We start from the raw sequence: 8,075 nt of genomic DNA on the forward strand, positions 1-8,075 counted from the left end.
GTAGGATATGAGCCAAATGCAGGAAAATAGGAATGTTTTGAGTATACCTGTTAGGTTGAAGGGCTTGTTTCAGTACTGAAAAACATGACTTTATGCAGCTCGTTAGACCCTATGAAAGCTATGCAGCTCGGTAACAGGCCCTTTTGGTCCACGCGCCCGTGCTGCCCAATTATAATCAATAATTGCGTATAATCCCCATACATTTTGAAAAGTGGGAGGAAACCGGAGTGTCCAGAGGAAACCCATGGAGACACAGGAAGAGCATGCAAACTCCTTACAGACAGTGCCGGATTCGAACCAAATTCGCTAGTGCTGTAACTCACTGCACTAACTGCTAAGCTAACCATGTCACTCAATTAAAAAAATAGAGCGCAAATGCAGTCCCTCACTGCCATAAATTTTGCAGTCCAGTATCTGCATTTGGGGACATTGCAGGTGTTAACACAATTGAAGTGCAATAGCCTCATCCTGGGAGATGGGCCATCCTGACCACTGATTTTCCCCTGCCAGGTAAGTATTTTTACAATTTATCAATCAATCAGGAGGGTCCAAATTTTGGCAGAGCTCAGTGGTGCAAATGCATAGCAAGCGGAGCTACCACATCACAATCGCAGTCATTCAATTTCAATCCTGATCTTTTGTGTTGTCTGTGTTGAGTTTGCACCCAGACATCACATTATGACATGAGTTTTCTCCCACATCCCAAAGACTTGCAGTTTGATTGGTAAATTTTGGCTACCATAAATTACCTCAAGTGTTGGTATATGATAGAACTGACAAGAATTCTTGAAAATGTTTTGAGAATTTTTTTAAAAATTGCTTTTAATGTAAGATTAATGTAATGATTCCTCATTATGATTCCTGCTTGTAAGCGTAGACTTAGTGGGCTGAGGGGCCTGTTTTGTTCCTGTATCTCTACATCTTGTTGAATGTTAAGGTAGACTGAAGCATTCACTGCCACTTTCAGCCAAAAGTGCTATCCTTTTTAGATACCCAACATCACAGAAATTAGTTTCCATCGAATTTGATTCATTCTACTTGAATTGAAAAAACAATAGCTACACCAAAGACTATTCAATTCATTTTTAATCACCAGCAAAGTGATCTAAGGCATCAAGTACCCCAGCAATTCAAAGGGGCAATGCAATTCACTTGGTGAACAGGAATAAAGGAAATCCCAGGCATTTTATACTTGCATTAGAAAGAAGAGGTTGACTCAGGAGTGTAAGAGCCATTCAAGGACCAAGGATGGAATTTATGCTTGGAGTGAGAGGAAATTTAAAAAAAATACTTTTCACCAGTATGTACCAAGGAGAAGGAGATGGACAGTAATAGGGAACATAATGTGGAGTATGTTCATGTGTTGGGGCATTTTGAGATGAAGAAAGCAGTGCTGATGGTCTTTGGAAGATCATTGATGTGGATTAGTTCTCTGGGCCTGATGAAATATATCTGGTTATTGAAAAATGTAAGAGACTTCTTGGGCCTTGAGAGAGATCTTTGTATCCTCACTTGGGACAGGAGAGGTCCCTGAGGACCGGAGAGGTCCCTAAGGACCGGAGATTAGCTATCATTGTACCTTGGTTTAAGAAGGGATAAAAAGATGATAAGACCATAGACATAGGAGAAGAAATAGGCTATTCAGCCCATCAAATCTGGCCTGCCATTTTGATCATGAGCTGATCCATTTTTCCATTCAGCAACACTGCCTGCCTTCTTCCTATAACCTTTGATGCCCTGGCTAATCAAGAACCTATCAATCTCTGCCTTAAATACACTCAATGTCCTGGCCTCTACATCACCCTGTGGCAACAAATCTCACGGATTTACTACCTGAAGAAGTTCCTATTCATCTCTGTTCTAAGTGGATGCCTTTCTATCCTGAAGTTGTGCCTTCTTGTCTGAGACTCTCCCACCATGGAAAAGAACCTTTCTACATCTTCTCTGTCCACACCTTTTAACATTTGAAATATTTCAATGAGATTCCTCCTTCATTCTCCTAAATTTCACGAGTACAGGCCAAGAGCTGTCAAATGTTCCTCATATGATCACCCTTTTATTCCTGGAATCATCCTTATGAACCTCCAATAACACTCTGAAAAGTCCTTTCTTCAAAGAGTCCTAAACTGATCACAATACTCATGAAGTCTCACCAGTGCCTTATAAAGCCTCAACTTCACATACCTGCTCTTATATTCTATTCCTCTTGAAATGAATGACAGCAGTCCATTTACCTTAATCACATGCAAGTTTACCTTCAGGCTCAAGGACCTGCACAAGGACTCCCAGGTCCCTTTGCATCTGGTTGCATCTGGATATTTTTAATTTTCTCCACACTTAAAAAAATTGTTTGCCCATTTATAATCGGGGAGCTCCAGATCAGTGGCAGGGAAACAACTGGAAAAGATATTTCATGATAGGATTAATATACATTTGAAAAGCCATATTCAGATTATGGACAATCAACATGGCATGTGAGGGCAGGCCATGGCTTACCAATTTGATTGAGTTTTTTGAGGATGTGTCAAAGATAGTTGATGAGGGTTGGGCAGTGGGTGTTGTACATATGGACTTTAGTAAAGTATTTGACAAGATCAGTTATGGTAGGCTGATTCAGAAGGTGCAGATCTATGGGATCCAAGTTTAATTGACAGTTGAATATGAAAATGGCTGGTCCATTGAAAACCTAAGGTAGTGGTAAAAGGCTGTTACCAGTGGAGCTCTGCAGGGATCGATGTTGGGACCCCTGTGCATGACTTGGATGAAAAGCAGGCAGGAGGGTTAGTAAGTTTGAAGATGTTACAAACATTGGTGGAGTTCTGGACACTGTAGAGGACTATCAATGAATACTACTGATATAGATCAGTAACAAATATAGGCAAGTAAATAGCAGTTGGAGTTCAATCCAGTCAAGTGTGAGGTGGTGGATATTTGTGGGGGGGGGGGGGAATGGATGTCAAATGTAAGGGGAGAGTATACAGATTTTGACAAGACACTTAAAAGCATTGATATGAAGAGGGATTTTGGGATTCAGTCCCTATCCCATTGAAAGTGGCCTTGCAAATAGATAGGGTGGTAAAGAAGGCCAATGGTATGCATGGCATTATTGGGTGGAGCATTGATAAAAACAGCAAGTCCAGTGTCAGCTGTATAAATATAGGTCACACTTAGAATACTGTGTGGAATTCTGGTTGTTCCATTCCATGAACGATGTGGAAGCTTTGGAAAGGGGATAGAAGAGGTTTCCTAGGATATTGCTTGGTTTAGAGGGCATGACTTATGGGGAAATATTGTACAAACTTGGGTTGTTTTCTCAAGAGGATCCTCAGTTGAGAGTAGACCAGATGGTTAATTATGGAGAAGGATAGGTCTGTGCCTCAGGTTGCAACTCTAAATTGGAGAAAGGCCAATTTTGAAGAAATGAGAAAGGATCTAGAATGCATGGATGAGGACAAGTTGTTTTCAGGAAAGGATGTGCGAGGCAAATGGAAGACCTTCAAAGGTAAAAATTTGAGCGTACAGAGTTTGTATGTCCCTGTCAGGATTAAATGCAAAGTTAGCAGGCGGAGGGAACCTTGATTTTCAAGGGATATTGGGGATCTGGTTCGGAAGAAGAGGGAGGTGTATAGCAGGTATAGGCACATAGAGCAAATGAGGTACTTGAAGAGTATAAAAAATGCAAGAAAAACCTCAAGAATCAGGAAAGCTAAAACACATAAGGTTGCTTAAGCAGACAATGTGAAGGAGGATCCTAAAGGTTTCTACAGATACAGTATATTAAGACCAAAAAGATAATAAGGGACAAAATTGGTCCCCTTGAAGATCAGGATGGCCAGCTTTATATGGAGCCAAAAGAGACTGGGGAGATCTTAATTTTTTTAAATCAGTATTCACTCAGGACACTCGCATAAAGTCATGGAAAGTGAGGAAAACAAGCAATGAGGTAATGGAAGAGGAGGAGATGCTTGCAAATAAGGGCAGATAAATCTCCAGAGCAGAAAAGATATTCCCTTGGACCTTGAGGGAGGCTAGTGTAGAAATTGCAGTTGTTCTGACAGAAATATTTAAAATGTCTTTAGCCATGGATGTGGTACCGGAGGATTGGAAGATAGCTCATGTTATTCCAATGTTTAAAAAAAAGGATCCAAAAGTAACCCTGGAAATTATAGGCTGATGAGCCTGACGTCAGTAGATAAATTATTGGAAGATGTTCTAGGAGATTGGATATTTATTTATTTGGATATCCAGGGTCTGATTATGGATAGCACGTGGAAGGTCATGTTTTATCAATCTAAAGAGTTTTTTTTTAAGGAGGTTACCAGGAAAGTTGACGAAGATAGGGCTGTGGATATAGTCTACTTGGATTTTAGAAAGGCCTTTGACAGGGTCCCACATTCGAGGTTTGTCAGGAAGGTTCAGATTCTCGGCATTCATGGTTAAATAATAAAATGGATTCGACGATGCAGGATGGGAGAAGCTAGCAAGTAGTGGTTGACGATTGCTTTTCAGACTGGAGACCTATGACTAGTTGTGTCCCTCAGTGATCAGTGGTGGGATCATTGTTGTTTGTCATCTATATCAATGATCTGGATGATTATATGGAAAATTGGATCAGCAAGTTTGCAGATTGTACTAAGCATTGTGGACAGAGAAGAATGTTTTCAAAGCTTGCAGAGGGATCTGGACCAGCTGGAAAAATGGCTGAAAAATGGCAGATGGAATTTAAAAAAATTTTTTTTTTTATGGCAGATGGAATTTTATGCAGACAAATGTAAGGTGTTGCATTTTGGAAAAAACAGACCAAGAAAGGGCATACACAATAAATGGTAGGGCACTGAGGAGTGTGGTGGAGCAGAGGGATCTTGGAATACAGATACATTGTGGTGTCACAGGTGGATAGGTTTGTAAAGAGTGCTTTTGGCATATTGGCCTTCATAAATCAAAGCATTGAGTATAGAGCTGGGATGTTATGGTAAAGTTGTATAAGACATTGCTGAGGCCAAATTTGGAGTATTGTGTGCAGTTTTGGTCACCTAACTACAGGAAAGTTATCAATAAGAGAGAAAGAATGCAGAGAAGATTTACTAGGATGTTACCTGGACTTTAGGAATTGAGGGGAAGTTTAAACATGTTAGGACTTTATTCTCTGGAGTGTAGAAGAATGAGGGGAGATTTGTTAGAGATATTTAAAATTATGAAGGGGATGGACAGAGTAAATGTAGGTTGGCTTTTCCCACTGAGGGTAGTTGAGATACAAACCAGAGGACATGGGTTAGGGCTGAAAGGGGAAAAGTTTAGGGGGAACATTAGGAAGTACTTCTTCACACAGAGAGTGATGGGAGTGTGGAATAGCTGCCAGCTGAAGTGGTGGATGTGGGCACAATTTTAATATTTAAGAAAAATTTGGATAGGTACATGGATGGGAAGGTATGGAGGGCTATGGACTGGATGCAGGTCAGTGGGACTAGGCAAAAAAATGGTTTGGCACTGACTAGAAGGGTCAAAGGGGGTTGTTTCTGTGCCATAATGTTCTATGGTCTACCCTTCCACAAGTAAGGAGAGCAGAACTGCATGCAGTACTCCAGATGCAGCCTCACAAGTACCTTGTACCCTTGCAGCCGACCTCCCTGCTCTTAAATTTCAGACACATTGTCTGAAGGGCTTGTTCATACATTATACTGTTGTACATTCTATGAAATCCTTTCCTAATTATGCTCTACTTGAGCTCCCACAGTCTACTTAGAACCATAGAATATTACAGCACAGAAACAGGCCCCTTAGACCCTTCTAGTCTGAGCCTAGTCCTACTGATCCTCTCCCAATCTATAACCCTCCATTCTTCTCCCAATAGAACCAATTAATTAACCAACTACTTAATTGGAGAATTTCAAAGATTCATTACCTTATGAGTGAAGAAATTTCACCTCAGCTCTAACCTGAACAGCTGATCCATTATTTTGAAACTGTGGCTCTTGGTTCTGGGCACCACAGACAACAATGAAATCAATCTGCATTAACTATGTTGAGCCTTAATAAGAATTTTGAATGTGTTATTGAGATCACCTCTCATTCTTATGAACCCACAAGTATGGGCCAAATATGCCTAATAGAACCATAGAACATTACAGCACAGAAAACAGGGCACTGGGCCCTGCTAGTCAGTGCTGAACTATTATTCTGCCTCGTCCCACTGACCTACACGCAGTCCACAGCTGTCCATACCCCTCCCATCCATGTACCTATCCAAATTTTTCTTAAATATTAAAATTGAGCCTACATTCACCACTTTAACTGGCAGCTTGTTGTGCAGTCCCACTACTCTCTGTGTGAAGAAGTTCCCCTTAATGTTCCGCCTAAAATTTTCCACTTTCACTCTTAACCCACGTCTTCTGGTTTGTATCTCACCTAACCTCAATGACAAAAGCCTACTTGCATTTACTCTATCTATAACCCTCATTATTTTGTATATCAAATCTCCCCTCTCCAGGAATAAAGTTTAACCAGTTGAACCTTTCACTGAAACTCAGTTCTTCAATTCCCTGCAACATCTTAGTAAGTCCTTTCTGCATTCTTTAAACTTTTATGATATCTTTCCTTTAGTTGGATGATCAAAACTGTATACAATACTCCAAACTTGGCCTCACCAATGTCTTGTACAACTTTACCATAACATCATAGCTCCTATATTCAATACTTTGATTTATGAAGGCCAATATGCCAAAAGTTCTCTTTACAACCCTATCTACATGTGACACAACTTTTAGGGAATTATGTATCTATATTCTAAAACTGTAACTAAAACTCAGATGCTATTCTTCCAACACATTCATATCCATGGATTTACAGTAAAAGTCCAAAAATCCATATGTTACAAATCTGGACTACATGAGAATCTAGACTTAATTGAAAACTCTTTTTTTTAATTTAGCTGGCTTTTGTGAGAGTGTGGGCATGTGTAAGTGCCACAGATGCACAGGGGCAACACTGAATACAGATAATCTTATCATAAAGAAATTAATTTGTATACTGTATTTTTCTTTTATATTAATATTTAAACATAATTTCAAGCATTAAACTCTTTTATTTGTAGTGAAAAATTTTGTTTATGTTTTTGTCGTGTTGACTTTATTTTTCTTTAAAACTGCTCATTTTGATAAACGAAGCATACTGTATTTTTTCCATGAATAAACTATCAAAATTTACTTGTTCATCTCTTCTTTATTCCTCCTTAAATCAGAATTTTAAAAGTACTGCCCAAGAATCTGGAAAATTCAAAAATCTGAATCAACCCAATCCTCGTGAGTCCAGATTTTAGGACTTCTACTGTACTTTGATTTATGGAGACCACTATGCCAAAAGCTCTCTTTATAATCCTATCTACTTGTAATGCTACTTTCAGGGAATTGTGTATCTGTATTCCCAGATCCTTCTGTACTACTGGATTTCTCAGTGTTCTACCATTAACCAACCATGTATGTCCTACCTTGGTTTATCCTTCCAAAATGCATCACCTCACACTTGCCTGCATTAAATTAGATCTTCCATTTTTGAACCCATTTTCCTGCTGTCCAGATCCCTTTGCAAGCTTTGAAAGCCTTCCTCCCTGTCCACAGTGCCTCCAATCTTTGTGTCATCTGCAAAGTTGCGGATCCAATTTACCACATTATCATCCAGTCACCGATCCTTGAAGCACACCACTAGTCAAAGGTCTTCAGTCTGAAAAGCAATCATCCACTCCCATATTGCCAATGTCAAATCTAATTTATTACCTTATCATGAATACTGAGTGTCTCAATCTTCCTGACTAACCTCCCATGGTTAGTCCTTATCAAAGACATTACTAAAGTCCATGTAGACAACATCCACAGACTTTCTTTCATCAACTTTCCTGGTAACTTTCTCGAAAAACTCTAAGATTGATTAAACATGACCTACCACGCACAACACAATGTTGGCTATCCTTTTTCTCTCCTCATATGTTCTATCCCTGTGAACCTTCACTGGACTCTTCTTGCAAGTTTATCTTTCCTGAGGAAAACAACCAGTATGTAAATTTCCAGATTCAATCTCATCAG

General features: G+C 39.6%; 1 non-coding gene across 1 annotated transcript; it reads right to left on the minus strand.

Moving 5' to 3' along the window:
- Positions 1 to 360: 360 nt before the first annotated feature.
- LOC138752048 (U1 spliceosomal RNA) lies at positions 361 to 518 on the minus strand. The gene has a single exon (XR_011350339.1). It is a non-coding gene; the product is annotated as a U1 spliceosomal RNA (small nuclear RNA).
- Between the last annotated feature and the right edge of the window lie 7,557 nt (positions 519 to 8,075).

This window comes from Narcine bancroftii, chromosome 1, assembly GCF_036971445.1.
Source record: "Narcine bancroftii isolate sNarBan1 chromosome 1, sNarBan1.hap1, whole genome shotgun sequence".
NCBI lineage: Eukaryota > Metazoa > Chordata > Chondrichthyes > Torpediniformes > Narcinidae > Narcine > Narcine bancroftii.